This window comes from Porites lutea, chromosome 8, assembly GCF_958299795.1.
Source record: "Porites lutea chromosome 8, jaPorLute2.1, whole genome shotgun sequence".
Taxonomy (NCBI): Eukaryota; Metazoa; Cnidaria; class Anthozoa; order Scleractinia; family Poritidae; genus Porites; species Porites lutea.
In genome coordinates this window covers 1,279,921-1,301,178 of record NC_133208.1, presented here as the reverse complement: position 1 = coordinate 1,301,178, position 21,258 = coordinate 1,279,921, and the positions used below count along the sequence as shown (strand labels likewise).

The 21,258-nt window shown below is 38.8% G+C and overlaps 1 pseudogene; it reads right to left on the bottom strand.

The window, feature by feature from the left end:
* Positions 1-3,676: 3,676 nt before the first annotated feature.
* Positions 3,677-19,582, bottom strand: LOC140946423 (uncharacterized; annotated as a pseudogene).
* Positions 19,583-21,258: the final 1,676 nt, after the last annotated feature.

Genomic DNA, 21,258 nt, shown 5'->3' with positions numbered 1-21,258 from the left:
AACTGTACTGCATGTGCTCTAAAATTATACTTAATCCAATCCCAAATACATCTGTGACCGGACAGGTCACACCTGCCCTCTGCCGGACAGACAGGCATTTTAGCTGTAAACCTCGGCTCCCTTTGGTTGTTATTATCATCTAGAAGAGAACAGTTCATTTTCCAGTAACCCGGACCTTTAATGTTGTTTTGACTAATATGGGTTTTAATGGCTGGAATGGTTTCAATAACTGATTTCCTCGGTAACATTGTACCACCTATATATATTCAGGGGCACCCAACGAGAATATAGTTCAAAACCACTTAAACATAGCATTGTTAAACGTGCTTTAGTATTTAAACGGTGGATATGGGTATATTTTTATCCCCTATAAATTTTTCATCTGTTCAGATTTCCTAGCTGAAAGTCTAGTGATGCGAAAATTATAGGGATCAAAACTTACCTGTTCGAAAATTTCAGCCAGAAAAAAGGCTCCCGAAAATTCTAGGTGATCTTTTTAGGGTAAAAATCCGTTGAAAATGAGCAATTTTACCATTTTTTAGATGTTCGAAAATCCTAGGAGAGGCAGGCAAGCAAGAAATTTTACAACAAATGTTCCGAAAATTCTAGATCTCAAATCGTCTTCCGAAAGATATTTTTCCGAAAATTGTCGTTGGGTGCCCCTGTATATCGTTCTCGGATTATTAAGAAAGTTTGTAATGTCTTTATATCGGTGCATAGATATTAATCAGAAAATACAATCAAACCCTTTTTTGAAAAGTATGGCAACTCCGCACGAAATTGAACTTCCGTGTGATATAATCATATCACCTCCCCATTCATTTTTCCATTGTGTTTCAGAGCCTTTCTTTGAATGAGTTTCCTGCAAAGAAGGTTAGGTCGGCCTTTTGCTTTCGACACCACGTAAAAATCGTTCGCCTGTTATACGAAACTTTTTTATGCCCCTTACACTCAGTGAGATCAATTTACAAGTGTCCAATACCACCTCGATGTAATGAGCGAAAAAAGGCGGGATTGAAGAAGCTAATCAGAAGAAGGAATGAAGTAAAAAGAGAAGAATGACACCTGTACACTATAAAAAGAGGTGTGAACCTTGGGGCTGAATGTCTAAAGGAGAAGACAAAGGACCTGCAAATTACAATATCCATATCAAAAGAACCGCAAATCATATATAAGTTGATTAACATACTATACAAAATGCCGAAAGATCCATAAACAAAAACAACAACGAAAAAAAGAAATTACGAATACCTAACACCCAAACCAGCTTAACACTGAAACAAAAAAAGACAGGTAGGAGGGAAGAAAAAAAAAAACGAAAAACCCTTACCCATGCTCCAAAAGTGAAAAACAATCGAGCCTTTCCAGAAGAAAAAAACTGCCTTTCGTAAACTTTCAATCTCACTACGTAGCTCGTGTTTACTAAAATACGCACGTTTACCTTCTTTCCTGGTTTTTTTCAATTTATCCATTTGTACTTTCCATAGTTCGTGTAACTCCTTTTGAATATCTTCAAACATCTCAAAGTTTGTGTCTTTCAGCTTCCAACCACACTTGAACACTTGTTCCCTGTCCGAATACCTAAAAAAAGCTGGCTATAATTATACGGCTACCATTTCCACTAGCACTCCTTGGTTTTCCCATTCTATGTACACGTTGGAACTCGATGCCTATCGCGTCCTCTATGCCAAGAGCGATAGAGTGACAACAAATTCCTGTTTCCCAGCGGTTTAAATTGATCTCCATAAATCCTCTTCAAATATTGCACGACATCTTCTGATTCGGCTGGAGAAAACTTCAAAGATATGTCCCTTAACAATAGGACAATTGCACGATGACGATATTTGACTACAACTACCATAATTCATTTAGGTTTTGCTTTGTTATTTAAATTTGTCGATCCCACTGAGGATTAAAGAACAATAGCCTTAATTTGCACAAGAAAACAACAAACTCAAGGATTCTGGTAGTTGTAGTAAAATGACGTAATACTGCAATTGTCCTATTGATTTATGTCAGCTAAGCTTTCCACCCATTCTCGTCCCAGAGCCACTCGGCTTAATTTGTATCAAAAGACCACGTAACTAAGAAACGAAAGGCTCTGGGGACGAGAATGGCTTTCCACCACACTGGACGCCATCTATGAATACGCCGCTGACCAATGAAGCTTCAGAAAACCCAGAAGTTAACCCGGAAGTAGAGTGTAAGGCCGTATTATCAGGGAAGGGGGGGGGGGGGGTATATCTTACAAGTATAGTTATGAGATACTTTTTTACAAGTGAAAGACACAGCATTTTACATATACGTCTAGTTTGTTAATAGAATATTGTTACTCTTTGTCAAGATTTGCCTGTGAATGACCATATAAATGACGTGAATTTATGAAGGAACATACGCACTGGGATTTCAAAATGTAGCCGTCAGCAGCATTAACAGGGGTTTCTAACAAGGCTATGATTACACTAGAGGAGATTATTCTGGGTTCGTGACGAATCCGACACATTTTGGCACCGCATTTTTTTTGCTTCTTTACACGCAGATGCGTAAATCCGAAATAAAGACGTCCATAGGTTATGGCTCAGTCAACTCTAAGCGTGCCCATCCCCCCTGGCCATTTGTCATTTCGTTTTGGAAAAGCTGGAAGTGCTCCACGGTGGGGCCGGTTTGACCCCTCAGTGGTGTTCTATTCTCTTATGATCGATTATTTCAGTTAACAGACAAATAGCCAGAGAAAACAGCCAACATTTGGCGACGCTACTACTTGTTTCCCCGCCAAATGACGTCCGAGAAACGACCGCAGATATTCCATACTGGTGACGTGTCACTACCCAGATCTGGGTAGTGCGTCTGATTGGTTGTGCCGCATGAGAAATTTGATTCAATCAATCAGAAGCACTACCCAGTTCTGGGTAGTGACGCGTCATCGGTATGGAATTTCTGCGCTCGTTTCTCAGACTTCAGTGAAAGGATACACTTAGTAAGATAAGAGGAGTCACAGTTCTATTATTTCCTTCCTTTTTGTTTATCTTTGAAGTAATTTTACTTAAAAAGTATTATTTTCCAAAACAGATGGCGAGACACTGATCAGCTTAATATTACATAGGTTCACTAAGTTATCAACTAAGAATTTGATTACAGGACTAACAATATTAGAGAGAGACCTTGGAAGAGGCGCCTTCAATTCAATTGAGTTATTTTCTCACAATATTTTAGCTAGTGCCAAGTTACAGTCTTTTTAGATTGTTGTTTACAGTTATAAACGTCTCTATTGAATTAATATTAAAGTTCGAGTATGATGGCCAAGTGAACCATTCGGTTTTCTAGTTGGCCATCATAAAACCAATGACGGTTTGTTTAAAATACATACAGGCGAGAAACCAGATAGGGCAAAACTAAATAAATTGTGCACATTAGAGCGGTTTTCACTTGACTGTCGAAAGGGATTGGTTTTGGTTTTGGTTTTGGTTTTACTACGCCCTTTGGTTGGCTAGTGTATTTACTTTGGTTTTGGTTTTACGACAGTCAAGTGAAAACCGCTCTATATCATATATTCAAATGCTATTTTGCGCCTTATAAATAATAAATTATTATTAATAATAATTATTGTAAATTAATAAATAAATAAATAACAGAAAAGAACAATTAATTACATTTACAGGAAATACGAAAAATTTTAAAACGTAATATACTAGACAAGTTTTAAACGAAGTGGGTTTAGGCGATGTAGGTGATGTTTGGTTTCGACAAGTATTACTCGGACAGTAAACAATGTTTGATTTTTGTGGAAAAAAAGCGTAGTTATTCAATTCCTTAGGGTGTTGTGGAATGCTTTTCCAAGATCGATTGCCTTAAATGAAGTCATCTGCTTACCAGTATTCTTTCTTAAACGAGGCCTTAAAAACAACAAGATTTAACCACTGTCATGGCCATGTCAACCACGATAAGGAAAGGCTGAAGACTCGGACTTATGTTTCAAAAGGAAAAAAGGACGAACAACAAAGACGTAAAAGGTAAATTGTCAGTTGTTCAGCCGTTCAGGTACAACCGTTTCAAACGGCTCGGTCACCCGTTCGATAGCTCTGTTTCACCCGTTTAGCGGCAATCCGTTAATGTTGGTTTTAGTGTGAATGTTCGTATCTACCGTCAAGTAACAACCTTGAGTGTCTACTCAAAGTTTATTCGAGGATTTGTCGCATTCTATCTACAAGATTTTCACACTGTCTCTCCCACTTGTACTTTTTGTCGTACAACTTTCGAAGAGAAAGAGCTTTTTCTAACCGGAGTTTCCTTGGTGTCTCTCTCACATGTCTGATGGCTTCAGCCCACTTTTCAGGATCATCGGAACAAACCACACACGAAGATTCGAATTGCACTTTACCGAATCCCGAATTGTTACTAACCAAAATAGGAAGGCCAGCGGACAGTGCTTCGAGAGCGGTGAGGCCAAAGCCTTCCGTTCGTGAGGGCATAATGGCGAGATCCGCCTTGCAGAAGAGTTTTTTTACTTCTTCACGACTCTCAATAAAGCTTCGCACAATAAGCTGTGCGCGAGAAATTTTACACTTAAGTAACTCTTTTTTAACTTCTTCTTCTTTACCCTTTGGTGCCCCGACAAACAAAAGAAGGAAGCTTTCGTCTTTTAAGCTTGCTACAGCTTTAGCAGCTACATCATATCCTTTTAGCTCAAAATCTTCCGAGTCACCCCGACCAAACACTAAGATGCGAAACCTTCCTCCCTCCTCACTGGCTTGCTCCATCTTGGCGAACTCTGGAAAGATTCCAGGTGTGATGTCTATCACGCATTTATCTTTTTTATACCGTAGCTTGGCTGAGATATCTTCCTTCAACTTTGGTCCTATGGCCACGACGATATCAGCTTCCTCACACAGGTCTACTTCAGTGCGGCGCTTTTCTCCACCTTTCTGTATTGCTGTTTCGCCTTCCTTAAACATTGCAAGCTCTTCACTGGCAGTGTGTACTACATGAACTCGTTTGCACCTGCGCTGTTTTGCTATGACATGGGCTGGTGCTCCGAGCTTCTGACCATGGCCTACAACAACATCAATATCATGATCTTCTTTTGGAAAGCTCAATCCCCCGATAGAATCAAACCCAGGCATTGGCTCGGGTGTGGCAAGGCTCACTTGGCAGTCATTAGCTTCTTGCTTCTCTCTTTCACTGTAATGTGGCAGTAGAATAGTTACCTCTACCCCAGGCTGACGTGCAAGATTTTTTGCTAACTCTCTGTTCAGCGTAGACAATCCGCCTTTCGATGATCCCCATTCACCTACGACTAGTGTTACCCTTAAAGGGCCTTCCGCGAAAGAGGCTGACCGTCCATCAGTAGCGCTTTTCTAAAGACGGAGAGAGAGAATTAAAAGAAGTCGACTGCCACTTGCTAATAATGGCAATTAGTATTCACCAAATCAATGGATAGGAATTTTCGAGCGTTCTGATTGGCTCCCGTAACTCGGAATATCCTTGGATATTCACTGTTTTGGGACGGGGTTCAAAATGGCTTCTCGTTTCGCGACAGTTTCGAAAGATAAAATTTTAGCGGTAAATGAAGCGGCTGTACCAACAAATACCAAGAAAGAGACAAAATTTGGCTTTTCAGTGTTTTCAGGTAGGTAGAAAAAAATTTTTCTTACTGACTTTGCAACAAATCATAAAAAATGATCACCGAAACCCTGTCAATTGAAACGTAAACAAACTTTACTAAATAACGTCTTTAATTTACGAAAAGTTCCTTTTTGATTTTTATTCAACTGATTTGGTAAATACTAAAACAACTATCCCCCTCAGGGTCGGTTCATAGCGCTACATATATTCCTCGACGCTTTGCGTCTCGGTATCGATCACGACTACTCACCCACCTCCCCTTCGGGGGATAGTTGTATAACAGTCGTTATATTTAATCAAAATAATATACCGTAACAACCGTATTTTAACGAGGCGAGACCTATCTCCACGAGATAAAAACTATTATCGAGAGTAACCCATACCAACTTTTCAGGCGGCCGTGCAAGTTTCCACAAGTCCTGAAAAGATATCACTTAGAAATCATGAGAATTCACTGGAACGTTACAGTTGCCGAGAACTCCCGGGAAACATTTTGCGTTAATCAGTGAACTCTGCTATTTTGGTGAAGGTAAAAAGGTGGAAAAAATACATATCAAATACATTTTATATAACAGTTATGTTCCTCTGACAGGAGACATGGTCCTGAAGTAACAAAGCCACCCTGAAGGAAGGTGTCTATCTTAAGTATTGTCTCAAAATAACAGACTTATGTTAAGAAACAATTCCTTAAAGGAGCTATATCACAATCTTCACAGTTAATATTATATTTTTGTAACACTGAAAAACTGGAATTAATCAAAAACCCAAACTGGCGGTTCAGTTTTATGCATAATTATTTATTTACTCATTTTTTTATTAATCAATAGTGCTTTATTGTATCACATCTCCTTTTAAGTGAAAACAAAAATACAAAAAAAAGGGGGGTAGAGAAAAGAGGGTTCAGTTTTATTTAAGATTACTAACTACTGGTCAGATGGAAATGGGATCGGAAATTATCTCCAACAGAGAAAAATGATTGAGCCACCTTTGAAGTATTGTGAAAAAATTAACAAACAATGATCACGAAACTTCCTTAACAATCATTGTGCTAAGAGGTCCTTTTACAAGGAAATGTGGGAGTGAGGATGTTAAGTCTAATTTTAGCTCAGTTTTAGCCCAAAATTAAAATTGTGGAACTCAGCATGACGTTGCACCATTAACTCAGGACGCCTTTGTAAATCAGGCCCCAGTTGTTCAAAAGGTGGATGACACTGCACGCGCTAAATCACTATCCACTGGAAGCGCAATTGGTTTCCCTAATACTTATTCGTTGGATAGTGATTTATCCGGTGGATAGCGCTATCCAACGTTTGAACAACTGGTTGCAGGTGTTTTATGTCTAATAATACCCTTGAGTGACTTACCGTACGATCCGTACCCTGAGCGGGCGTTTTCAAGTGCAATCTACACAATGGAGTCTTTCTGCGTTTTAAGGAGTCGTAAAATTTCACTCGTGCTACGTTTTCCCCAGGACAAAAATCAACCTCCAACTCCGCATCGTCCGGATCGCGTTCTAAAAACCTGTATGAAAATAAAAATAAACTACCATCATCCCTTGGGGTAAAACAATAAAAATGGTTAAGTCCTCTAAGCTGACAAAAATAAAGTACAGTACAGGAGAAGCCAGACAGATAATATTCTTTCCAAATTAGGGCCGGTTTACATGGATCTCTAATTTAGGGCCCGTTTACCTACCCAGGTAGGTGAGTTAACCCGCTTAGGTGGGGTATTACCCGCCTCTCCACAAAATCTCTCATGTTAATTTGATCACGTTTACATGGTAAGCGGGGTGTCTGCCAGACCGGGTAAACCCCTCAGCTGGGGTAAAATTTTCCCACGTAAACGTTTCAAGTTAGGGTAACCGATTCGTGTTACATCAATTTCACGGCAAAAGTCTTTGGTGGAGGCTTTATAGCCTGTTCACAGACCCTCTATTTTCTCTTCGAAGTCTGTCAAGCGCACGTGATAAATTTAAAAACCGCGGGGGATTTAGTGACCGCCAGCGCAAGGGGGTAGGGGTGGGGGAGGAAGAAAATAGACCTTCTTTATTTTTCTTTCTTGCGTTCCTCGCTCGCCAATTTTTCGGAAAACGAAAAAGAAAAACAAAACAACGTCTCCGTACAGGCTAGAGGCTTTACACCATTAGAAGTGAAAGCCACATTACGGAAAAGTTACAGAAAAAGCAGTGAGAGTGAAGAAGAAGAGCGTTAACCGCCAAAAAATGTCGTTTACCCGCCATTTTTGTGTTTACATGCTTAGCGACCATTCGATAATCTCGAGAAAGTGCACCCTGGGATGGCAGAGTTGTAAGATTGCATGTAAACGCGGGTTATTTTTCATTCCCACCTGAACGAGTTACCTCATCAACCTGGGGTCCCCCTCCTTCATGTTAACAGGCTCTGAGTTAGAGGGAATGTATCTGTCTGCCTTCCCTTGTATTATACAACGCTAGGTGAAACAAATGTAGATGGGTCGTATAGGCACAATAGAAATAGGCTAAATAGCAGCTTGCTTTTGTTTTTGCTATTATAAAATTTTGTTGGACAAACGTGTATTATGGGAGATGTGCAAATGGCGAATTAAAAATAAAATTGAACCACAACCATATATGAAGACTTACCTAAGATATATTCCCTCCATGTCTTCTTCTTCATGTAGGCGTATTCCTCCTGATACTAACACGAATGCCTTGTCGTAGCCAGGTGTCATATCTTTCTTTGAATTGCTATAAATAGGCCGCCTAACGCCTTCTTTTTTGAGCTTTTTTATCTGCTCTCCTTGAAGGTGAGCAGGGCAACACATCAGACGCAAAATTGTAGAAAGATCGGGACGAAAGTAAGCAAAAAAGACTGCCAGTCTGGGCTGAACCGAAGTGCTGCTGTTAAGTTTTTTTATGACTCTCTGTCCATGAAATCTAGATATTTTGTTTCGCCTTTTAACAAAATGCGAATACCTAGAAGAAGGACAAAGTAAAAAAATTAAATTAAAAAAAGCAACAACAACAATATTGAACTGACTGAATTGCTAAGACACTTGAAATGAATGAAAAAATGAGTATATTTCATTTATGCACACAATCGACGCCCGTTGTATTAGGACAACTAGAGATACTGCAAGTACATTTAACCCTGGAACGTACAGAGGGGAGGGAACGTTAAATGTTTCCCCGAAAGACTTTTGGATTTTTTCGAAACGACGTTGCGTCACAACCTCTTCTCTTTAGCAGCTTTTCGTTCTTTCTTTAGACGCATTTTGGAAAAATTTGGTTTGCGGAGATTACCAGATATGGCGTCAAGATAACGTGGTAATTTCAGTTTATAGACATAGTGAATAAACCAAATTTTCGTGTTTCAATCACCCGGTCACCAATGTAGTGCCATGATTCTTTTCAGAGCCTCGCAAATTCAACGACACAACCATCCATCTGTTAAACGAACATTTTCTGCCTTACCTAGAGAACCGTTCGACCTCGAAGCTAACAAACTTCCCATCAACACTTGGAGGGTTCACAAGATCATCAGTGATATCAATCCATGTTTTTTGATTATCATCGGAGTTCAGGAACAACACTTTGACGTCACATGTTGAGCCACAAATTGGGCGTAGATTCAAGTCCTGTTGCTCTCGAAGGGAAATTGGCAGTCGAATTGTGGCAGGTTTCAAGAACTGAACACCTTCAGAGCAATTGATTCGCAGAACAGGCCCAAGAAATACACCTTCCTCTTCGAACTCTTCATTTAAAACTTCTTGCACCTGTTCCATCATGAAAATGAAAATCACCAGTTATGAAGCCAGAGAATATATAATGGGACATCATTCTCCCTTCCTGTTGTTAATTTTATAAAAGAATATATATACTATTTTATAAGCCCACAAATTTACGATCGGTTTACCTAAATTGCACAAAAAACACAATTAAGATGCAAAAGTTCTTACCAACTGTGCAGGATTCAACTTGCTAGTTAGCTCATCGAGACGTAGACTGTACGAAAATTTAAAACGCTGGGCTGAATACCTTTATCGTTTTTTTAACGACACCCAGAAATCATTTCTGGCGATTGTGTGTGGTGTTTCTTAAATAACCTAATATCAGTGACTGGGAGGTCGCAGTTTTCAGCATATTTGTCTTGGTAACCGAGACCCTGACGATTACCAAGCTGGTCCGCTCCCTCAGTTTACGAAGGAAATACGGCTTAGAGTCTCAGAGTCTCGGCTCAGAGTCTTAAAAGGGTCTCACCACAAACCAAATCTACCGCCAGCATGAGAGTGAGAAAAAGAGACGGTACGCCAGCAGAGTGCTAGAAGTCGAACAAGGCTCCTTTACCCAACTGGTATTTACTACCACCGGAGGAATAGAAGATGAATGCAACAGGTATCACTGACAATGGACTAGCTGAACTCTTATCAACCAAGAAAGGAGACGATTATAGCACTACAATGTCACGTCATGGATGCGCGCCAAAGCCTCATTCGCCCTCCTGAGGTCTGCGCTGTTGAGCATGAGAGGCTCACGTGGTGCCCGAAAAGTTCCGCTAAAAATTACCGGTAACGACTTTGAATTAGAACTTATAATATTTTTTCACATTTAGGATTAGTAGGGGCATTGAAACCGATGAGGAACCATCGAGACTTTAGTATTAATACTTTTAATATTTATCACATTTAAGATTTTTCTAGTATTTTTTCTTCTCCTATGTTAGTAACTTCTCGTACGTTGATTAAGAATACGTCCAAGAAACATTCGGGGTTATTTTAAGAAAACATTTATATAAAAAGAAATTATTCATATTTTTGTCTTATTCTCTTCACTGAATTTCCATGTTTTTTCTCCATTTTATATAGCTTTCCTCTCATCGACTTTGTAACAATAGATATGTGTTTTTATCTAGTAATCAATAAAGAATTTACATAATAATAATAATAATAATAATAATAATAATAATAATAATAAATGAAAACATTATTGATCAAATACTAGTTCACTTCCGTGAATTTCTTGTTAATTTTCTCCTTCTGTAAATCAATTACAATCCTGCAACTGATCCACAGATGCTCGTTAAACAGAAATCGATTTGTTGTTTCTCTGAACAAATTAGCCAATTGAGGAAAAAAAACAACAACAACAACAACGTGAGTGGTAAAGTGATCAGACCTACTTTCAATTCCAAAGGGAACTCTGCGTTAGAAGCAACAGCATTCTCAGGGATTGTAACTTTCACGCCTGGATAGTTAGGATGACTGAATGAGCCGCCTTTGGATGTGATGGTGTAAGTTGGAGAAGCCTTCAGACGACAAACCACTGCGTATGTTGAGCACTCAGCGATGTCAGCTTGAGCAAAAGGAAAGAAAAGGTCTGGTATTTCCACCTGAGAAGGGAAATCGTCCTCGATATCTGTAACCGATAAAAGATAAAGTTTCATGAGCACCTACAATGTTTCCTCCCAATGGATAGTTAATAGAGATTATAGAAAACCAGGATCAAACAAACCAGCCTGAGATCAAAAGGGAAAGATCAAACTACTGCACCACCATAAAAATATGTACGCTTTTATATTCTAATTCGCTACTCCGCTCAAACGAATATAATGTAAATATATGTAATAAGCAACCACAAATGGGGTGTGTCAACACAAGCGGGGGTGTGTCAACAAGAGGCGTGTGCGATCTTCTTTATTTTGCCTTCATCAACAAATGGATGGGAATGATATAACAAACAGAATAAAAACTCGGAAATGTAAAAAAATACAGCAAGAAAACCACCCTACAAAACGATCTAAACTATGCTCGTGTAAAAATGATACCGTGAACGTGCAAAACCTTTCATATAGGAGCATGCAAAAACTACGTCTACGAGAAACTGATAACCCCTAGCCACTGGGTATTTAGTTTTGGGGGCATAGGAACGATCGTAAGACGCGAATGAATGTAAATGACAACAACTCAAATATATATAGCCTACCTCTAATGAAGCAATTGTAACAGCATACCACGTAGCGCCCCAAAGAAAAGGGTTACTTAACCCATGATAAATACATTGGTTCAGTGTTAAACGCCTTTGTTTTAACGTATGATAATGTATAACAACATACATGTACTGTTACTTGAATCATACAACTACTACTAGTCCTTAAGAGGAGTTAACTCAAGCCCTTACTGCTTCTTTTGACTCCAAAAAGGAGCTATTTTAATCCAAAGCAAGTATAAAATAACTCTTTTGGCAATAAGAGTTATTATAACTCAAGATTCGGGGTAAATAGGCAGTTAAGACAATTCCCGCAAGGGACTGTTCTACATCTGTTATCTTTGCTCTACAAATATAAAAAAGCTTGAAGTTAAACTTGCTTAAACTTGAACAACTGATAAATTTAAACCGCGAAATCTACACAGATTAGGAGCATAGTAGTTGCGTAGACTACACCCTGAGTTTTAAAAGGTTTTCATGCAAAAGATAAACTGATAATCCGCCACGCGTTGTTCTACTGTATAAAGAGACGTTTTTATACCTGCAAACGAACGTATGTCCTTGGTTCCACCCAGGTCTTCCCATTTATTCGTCTCCTTATCAGTTAGCTGTTTTATCACCAGCTCATAGCCCATTAGGTTGGTTGCACTGTGAGAAAGCGACAGCTTCACCTTGGTGTTAAATTTTAGACCTTGGCTATCCATGGGGGATAGTTCAATAACATTGCTTGTAATGGCCTCGTGCTCCTCCAAAGGGGGTGAGCAGCCACTGTTTTTCCATCTTTGGACCATTATTGGAGTGGGTTCAGACAAAGCATCAGGAGGGAACACCAGGTGAACACCAAGTTGCTTGATGGGCCATTTGGTATCTTCACTCTTTAATAGTCGTCTGCAATTACAAAATATCTCATCAGTTGTTGTTGTTGTTTTCTTTTTTAAAACAGTGCCTTTTATTAAATGCGGGCATGCTATTTTGCCACAATCAATTTTCATATAGTACTGAAAACAGTCTAGCTCTTGATTTTCTGTTCCTTTCGAGGGGGTTTTTGTCGCTCTACTATCCCCTGTTTTCAGGATTGTTTGTCTATTGCTTTTGTTTCTTAGTGTGCTTCCACCCAATGGTTTGGGGATTTGTAGCTACATCAGGATTGTGAGTACAAACCACACCAAGAGATATAATTAATGTATAAAATCAAGGCCTCTAAAAATCTCCTCTGTTTGATTTCAAACCTCTGTCACAGACCGAGTTCTCTCGTTCCATAATACTTCAACAATCATAAAATGTAAATATCTACAAAACTGACACCGTACCGTCACTTGGAGTCTTTGAAGGTACTTATTCCAACCGCAAACTCTCCCAGCACCATGAGAACATGGATGAGTCGTACCAATATAGCACAAAACTTACTCTTTCGAAATTAGCACTCTTGATCCTATATTCTTAGCGTTATTTTTCTATTCATTTCTTTAAGTTATTATATCTTTATTGTAGCCATGGGTCCCTAGTTCTCCCCACAACTACGGTATTTAATGTAAAATGTGTTACACCCTGTCCCCGCCTATAATAACACCATGCTAATTTGAAGGGGACAGGCATACTTTGCATTTGCTGCCGTTGTTTTGAATCAGCAAGAGACTCTCATTGAACAAACTTTTTTTCATTTTCATTTCACCATGTTCCTACCGACATATAAACATACAACCAGCTTTCTCCTCCACATGAGACAGCACTGCAATAACTCCTTGTTCACTTTTTTCATTACCTGAAGACAACTTCTCTTTCTGATCCTTCTTGATCCATCGTCTTCCCGGATTCTACGTCAAAGACTTGTTCAAGATCCTCCTCAGATTCGGTTTCACTACCAGACTGGGAGACCATTTGAACTTCTTGTGCTCCAGTCAACTCGGTCATTTGCTCGGGCGCCACTATACCTTTTTCTGGTTCCTCTGTAGTTACTCCTTCGTATTCTACTTCAGTGCCCTGCAAAGACTGAGCTTCCATTCCTTCCTCAGCTTTTACCTCATACACTACTTTCCCAGCATACGATTCGGACTGGGATTTGGATCGTCCGAATAAGAACTTCTGTGCAGCATAAAAACGGGGAGGCTTCAATTCTACGGATGTGGAGAGAACAGATCAAATATACGACTTAATTAAAGTGAAACATTAGCCTGTAATTCAGAGAAGGAGTGAAGAGAATTCCTCACAGTCTCCCCGCAGCGATTTTGGGACTCTTCGCACCTTCCCGACTAAGGTCGACCTGACAACAAGTTCAATATGCCTTTCGTGTTTGCTAAATAAAATGTGTAGGACTCGAAACTAAAACAAAACTTAGTGGGCAGAATTCGAACTGGTGTCACTTTCGCGGACCAAGAACTTAGGTGACGATCACACAAGTCCTTTTTAAGTCAAACCAATTTAACCCAGCGTTTTAAAATGGAAAAAGTGACAACGTAAAAATCCTGTGAAGTCACTCGGGAAAAAAATTTTTGCAGACCAAAGTGAGCTTGGAGAGAATCTTTTCTTCCATGGTCGTCTTACTTGATGTGGTGTCAACTGCGTGTTCACATCGTTTCCATGAGAGCCCTTCCGGTGCAATTTTGCACATTTGTGACTTCGATTTTACGAAAGGTATCAGCTAGAGTCGAGGCTACCTAGAAGCCCAACTCATAATAGCTCCTAAGCAAAAATCTTAAACGATACAATAATGAAATCAGAAGCCTCGAATTTTATAGATGTCCTTTGCTATGATTACACGGCACAGGGATCATGGCACCGACACGAACAATTTTTGCAACGCAGAGCTCAGAAAGTCAACGAGCCCGCGCATAAAAAAAACTGTTTCGATAGGCGATTGTGTCGTACTGCCTCAAAAGGTAGCATGTTAAGGCCTACATCAGATAAATATGGATCACCTTGAGATCAGCTTGAGCTATTCAGCTGTTTAAAAAATAATGAAAGCACGAGTAAATTCGAGATAAACTTAGGCATCACATTACTCTTATCATCTTTTTACGTAAGTTTTACGGCATCTTATGTGCAACGCGAAAAGGTCATCAGAATGTTTCATCATACTTTGGTGATCATTACACCGGTAAACTGATAACGAAACACCATATAACAACAAGGAGTAGTAACGATGGGATGATGGCGAGGATTACTCAAGATGGCGATGATGATGACGATAATCATAATCACGACACCGATGATAAAAATGATCATACATGTAATAATGTGGGGGTGATGATAATGCCGTCAATAATTAGTATAGGGTAATAGCATGATTTGTAGTGATATTTGGCAAAAATACCACCAGTGATATTTCGAAATTGTTATATGTAATTTCCCGAGCCGTTAGGCGAGTGAAATTTGAGACAATTTTGAAATATCGCGAGTGGTATTTATGCCAAATATCACGTGCAAATCATGCTATTATTTGTTTATACTACTACCCGCAATAGTTTTGTAATTTTCACATGTAGGTATTTCAAATTAAGCTGAAATACCACTGCTCTAAGCCAATCAAATTGCAGAAATTTCTCATGTAGTAGTATAAAAAGGGAAACAAAGGTCATTAAAAAAACAAGGACAATTGCTATTTGGAAAATTCAATGAAAATTATGAATAATGAAGAATGCACCACTGTAGGTTACCTTTAGATGTTTCCTGGGCGCTTGGTTGTTTTTTCTTTTTCGAAAACTTCTCTTTCCAAAACTAATGAGAAATTAATCAATTTATTAATTATTATTGAATAAAGCCAAAAATACATTTAAAAAAAACTGATTTTGTAAAGCTAATACAATTCATGGTACACCCCTAGTGCATTGTGGCCCACAAGGTTGAGAATCCAAACCAGTTGGAAATTCCAATTCTCGGGGCCTCCAAGTCCTAACCACTCGGCCATACTGCTTCCAATGCTTAAAGGAACAAGAGACTATTGCGGACGTAGGGAAGTGATACACATGAATTTGGCTGGAACACCTGACTGAGTTTTTTAGTATAATTTTCCCCCCGAGAAACAGTTTGCATATCTGCCCTTGCCCTTTGTCATTTGGCATATAAACACACTTGATTTTGCCAGAAGTATAAAAATAAATTGTTCCATTTACTTGGAATTTTGTCTTTAAAAATACCTGCATGAATTTTGGAGAATCCACTGGATGGCTGGCCTGTTTCCGCATGCCATCATAGAACCATTGCGCTTCTCTCTCGTACTTGTCTCTTTCAGGTTTGTCTTCCTTTTTATTAGCAAGAAGATCCCGAATTGTATCAATGATCTCCTTGTTGTACTCGGTAAAGTCGAACTTTTTGGACCGTTTCTGCTCTTCCCAAAAACGCTTACAAAACTGCAAAGCGTCCTGCGTAAATTCATTTCTTTTAGTCTTGCCTTTCCTTAGTTCTTTATACAAGTCAAAGACTCCATTAATGATGAGTTTCCACACCACACTATGGTTACCCGCATCCAATGATTTTTCCATTTTCCAAGCGTCTAAAAAATATGATAAGGCTTTTTCGAAAGCCTTTAAGTTTGCTTGAATGAGTCCTTGTTGGAAAATGCTTCGCACTGTATCCGGATGTTTTCCAAGGCATTGTTGCCTGATGTGGTATGCTTTCTCTGCCGGCTCGACAGCCTCTTGGTACTTGCCTTGCCGAATGTAAACACTAGCAAGATTTCTACGGAAAAGTGCTTCATCCTCGTTACCTGAGATTTTAAGTCGGTTCAAAAGATCCAACGCCTCAATGTACCACTTTGCTGCCTCCTCATACTTCCCTTTATCCTCGTAAACTGTGCCAATTTGATTCTTGTATACTGGCATGTCGTAATGATCTTCAGAACCAGACAATTCCTTCCGCATGCTCAGTGCAATGTTGTAGAGATCTAGGGCTTTCTCTGGCTCGTTGTTTCCGTAATAACAGTTGCCAAGAGCGTTGTAACACCTGGCAACATTGGTATCAAGTTTTAACAGATCCTCCATAATTTCCAAAGAAGACTGTAAGGATTCGATTGCGTTCTTGTAGTCTTTGTTCCGGTAATAAATTTCTCCCTCAATGTACAAGAAAAGCCCTTTAGTCAGTTTGAAAGGTTCTGTACATTGATCTTCAACTTGTTTGAATGACGAGGATGCCTGCTGCAACACTTCAAAACCTTTATCAGTACCATGAGCCTCTGAAACAAGCCTAGCTTCCCAACATCGTAACTGAGCGCGAAATAAGGAACCTGTGGGCAGAAAAAACAGTTAGAAACAAAATAATATAATATAAAATTGCAAGTTAACATCCTTGAATATCGACAGTTGATTCAGTGATAAAGTTCTAAAAGCCACAGTAACACTGATACAAACGCAACATGGATGACTGATGACTGATCATTTAATCCTCATAAAAGTCACAAAAATTCGAAAGCTTAGAGTCCATTATGTTACAGTTTAAGTATTAGTCATGGGATATCTTGTATACCACAGTAACTTACAATGAAAATACATCTGTCTTGAAGAAACAAGCCTTAATCAACTTGGGAAAGTATGATTATATACTTCTACCACTTTTTCTGCGGATGTATATATATTTATTATTTATATATTTATTTATTTATTTGTTGAAAAAGTAAAATCATCATTAAAAACGCATACATTGTATTTTACTGAGCACAAAAACAGTCTTTTGCACTGAAGTACTCACAGAGAACAGAGTGTGTTGATAATTCAGTCAGAAGCTTAAGGGGTAGTATCTATAACACTGTACTCTACATAGTGTACATGAAGGAACTACCCCCAAAATTCATTCATTCAGTGATTGGCACTCAGTCGTTAAGGAGTTTCAAAAAGAGCTTGATGGATCATCTACTCAAGTAACTTTTTTTTTCCTTTTGGGGGAGGATTTTCCAAAGCATTGTCTTATATACAATCAGCTGTACAATTCTTAAAGTTTTCTTGAATGTGTAATTCATTATATAAAACTATCAGATTTTATTAGATATCATAATTATACAACACAGCTGATTCAATAAAGGTTGCTTTGGGCATTGGTAAGCTGTAGCTTGGTGGTCTTTCAAGTAAATCATTGCATTGTTCAATATGCCCAAATGCCCAATGACCAATTACCAAAGCAACCTTTTTCAATTTAGCTGTTAACAGTTGTTCTTAGTTTAATGATTTTCTATTATTCTTAACTTATAGCATAAAATTATATAAATCTTGGGACTTGCCCTATTATGGGGATTTAGTTTCTCCCTGGTGACACCCTTTTGTCTTATTATTTTGACAATAAAGTTATTATAAAATATAAATAAAATCCAACATAAAAATACATGCAACTGTAACATACCGGACTTTCCATCATCTTTACACATATCTGCCCAGGAATGAAACAGCTTGAGTCTTTTCTTTGTAGACAGCATGGCAGTTAAAAGGGATGCAATCAATGCATTTTCTTGGTATCCACCCGGAACACTGAAGTACTCTGGTAGCAAGGAGATGTCAATTGCAAACTCATAATTTGGGCGATCACTTGCAAAGTCATTAAATGCTTTGACATAGTTAGACTCAATGAATCCAGCAATTTTTGTCATCTTTGACATAAAGTGCTCATGAAATCGCCTCTTTGCATCAGAGTAAGATTCACAGAACTCTGCCTCACATTTAATGCTTTCAGCATACTTTCGTAATAGTGGATGAATATCATACATCAACTGCTTGACATCAACTACATGTTGAATAATTTCACAGGCTACCAGTCCCTCAAGTTGTGCTATGGCTTCTGGTATACTGATGCCAAGAATTTTGGCCGCTGTGGAAGGAGAGAAAGGTCCATGGAACAATGACACTGATACAGCAGACACTCTCAAACTATCAGAGGGGAGAGTGTTGAACATTTCTCTGACAATTGACATCTGACTTTCGTCAATTCCTTGTCCTTCAAAATCAAAAGGTTCTTCTTCACTTTTCTCTGTTGGGTTTATCTTAAAAGAAGCTTGAACTTTCGTTTGACTGGTCATCACTGTTACACTAATCAAATCATTTGGCGATTTTCTTCTTTGTCTCAAAATTGCAGCTATTCCTTTCAATATCAACGGAACTCCTTTGCAGATGCCAAGAAGCTTCTCTCTTTGCCAAACATCAACATTTGCAATTTTTCGTGGAACAGATGTGGGAAGCAGAAGATTCTCTGAGAATGACTTTTCAAGAGGTTGCAAGTTATAATCAGTCACAGTCTCTGAATCTTTAAACTGACACCTCGAGGTCAAAAGGATGTTTAACGTTCCTGCCTTGCCTTGGAATACTGAAAGCTTTTTTAGAAATTGTATGAACTGTTTTCTTAAGTTCCTGTCCGCTTCTTCTTGTCCCTCTATGAGCTGCTCGACATTGTCAAGAAGAAAAAGAATAGACTGGCTTTTGCTTTCGTTTTCAATATGCTCGTGAATTTTTCCAACGACATAATTCATCTCTAAAAACCCAACAGGAACACTTAGGTTCAGAGTACCCATAATGTTAAAAAATACTGCTCTCATGTTTTAGCTTCTCTTAAATCAAAGACATAATTCTTTCCGGCCCATTTATCACAAATGTTCCTGGCAAGTGTTGTCTTCCCCACTCCAGCTGATCCATACAAATTAACAACGGCATTTTGTTTACTTTTAAGGATTTCTATGGTTTTCTTAACGTCACCACTTCTTCCACGCAATTCCATCTTTGTTTTGGTCTGTGGCGATCTAGAAGCCTTGAAGTTCTCAATCCTCTTGTAAATTTCATGTTTGTTGCTTGATTTGTTTGCGACAAACTCGTCGAGCAGTGTCAGGTTCGAACTCGAAACATAACCGAATTCATGCAAACGATCTAAACATGATGGCAAATCTTGATTTCCCAGCGATTTGAATGGCTGTCCGTAAACCTTCTTCAAAGATTGCACGACATCTTCTGATTCAGTTGAAGAAAACTTCAAGGATATGTCCCTAAAAAGTTGATTTAACTCTGATAAGTTTTCCACTACATAAGACGCCATCTTTGAACATGCCGCTGACTAAAGATTTAAAGAACAACCCGGAAGTAGAGCGGAAGTGTCCGTAATCTTGTAGCCAGATCTCCCACGGCTATAAGATAAGGTGAGTACGAGATTAAATTAATTAAAAGTATTGGTTGGTGCCTTATAATTTCCATGTCGTCAAACTGATTTCCGGGAAAAAAAAATAGGTCGAAATACAAATGGAACGCTTCAGTGATGTTTATACCTTGGTAGGATTTCTAAATTTAAATAAGAAAGAAAAAAAAAATAAAATTCTGATACAGTTTTTGTACAAGAGCAAAAATGCCATCATAAAAATGACATGATAGTTACTCCAGCAGGGGCGGGTAGGAGCTGCTCGTAAGGTCTCTCCTGATTGGTCGCAGGAAACAATGACATGTCATTCTTTCAATTGTTTCAGTATTGTTTGGGTTCAAGGTTAGGCACCATTGGTGACTTCTCTTCCGAGCAGCTGCTACAACTTAATGAGTCAAATAACTAAATAAGTCAAATAATGACTGCGAATTTTATATCCCTGGCTACGAGATAATTCGAAGAGACAGACTTAGCGATGGTGGTGGGGGAGTATGCTACTATGTTGAAACGTCAATCAATTTTTCTCTCTGCACTGATCTCAAGATTGATGATCTAGAAAATTTTTGGATTGAAACCCGCAGACCTCCTTTTAAACCGCTTATCGTTGTCACTTGATACAGGCCACCTAATTCTCCTGTTAGGATCTACTCGCATTTAGAAACACTTATTCGGGGAATTGATTTAACTAATTTTGAATTTTACCTATTGAGAGACATGCATGTAAACATGGCCCCCACCAAGTATGACAACGATGTTCGTCAAATAAGAAACATTGTGGACATATACGGCCTCCACTAACTTATTAAAGAACCTACTCGTATAACAGACAAATCATCTGCTCTAATCGACTTAATTGACACCAATTGCCCGGAGAGGGTTGTCTGTTCTGGAGTCGCTCATGTTAGCATAAGTGATCACAGCCTTGTCTATGTTGATCGTAAAATAACAATTGATTTTCCTAAGGGCCATAATTCATAAGCTCCCCTCCCCCCCCCCCCCAAAAAAAAACCCCTCTCTTTCCGATCCAGACTTTCACATAAGCGGAGGTGGCCAGTCTCTAAAAAATTTTTTTCGGCCCCTTGGGGCCTCAGTTTGAACTAAAAATAACGGGGGACCGGGGGCCTTCCCTGGATCCGCCTCTGTCCGGTCTGCCCACCACCTTTCAGTCTTTCTTCAACTTTTTACCCATTTTTTATTCTTGCATTGCTGCTTCTTTGAGAAATCTCAGCGCAATCATAGACAACTGATTTGTATCTTTTTCTTCAACTTGTATTTTGCTGTAAACGGACAACCGCCCCTCCCGCCCCCCACCAGGAAAAAAATATAAATAAATAATAAATAAATAAAACAGGTCTATACGAGACATTATCTGTGTAAAATATTCAAGCAAGAGATTGCTTTGAATAATTTAACGTATTTTTTTATCCTTTTTACGGACCATCTCGGCTATTTTTTTCTTCAATCTGCAATTATGATATGTAAAAAAACCTAAACTTCCCTTCAAATCAGAAGTGTTAAATTAACATCTGTTCACACTGATATGTACCTTCAATATAAAAAATCAATAAATAGATTACTTA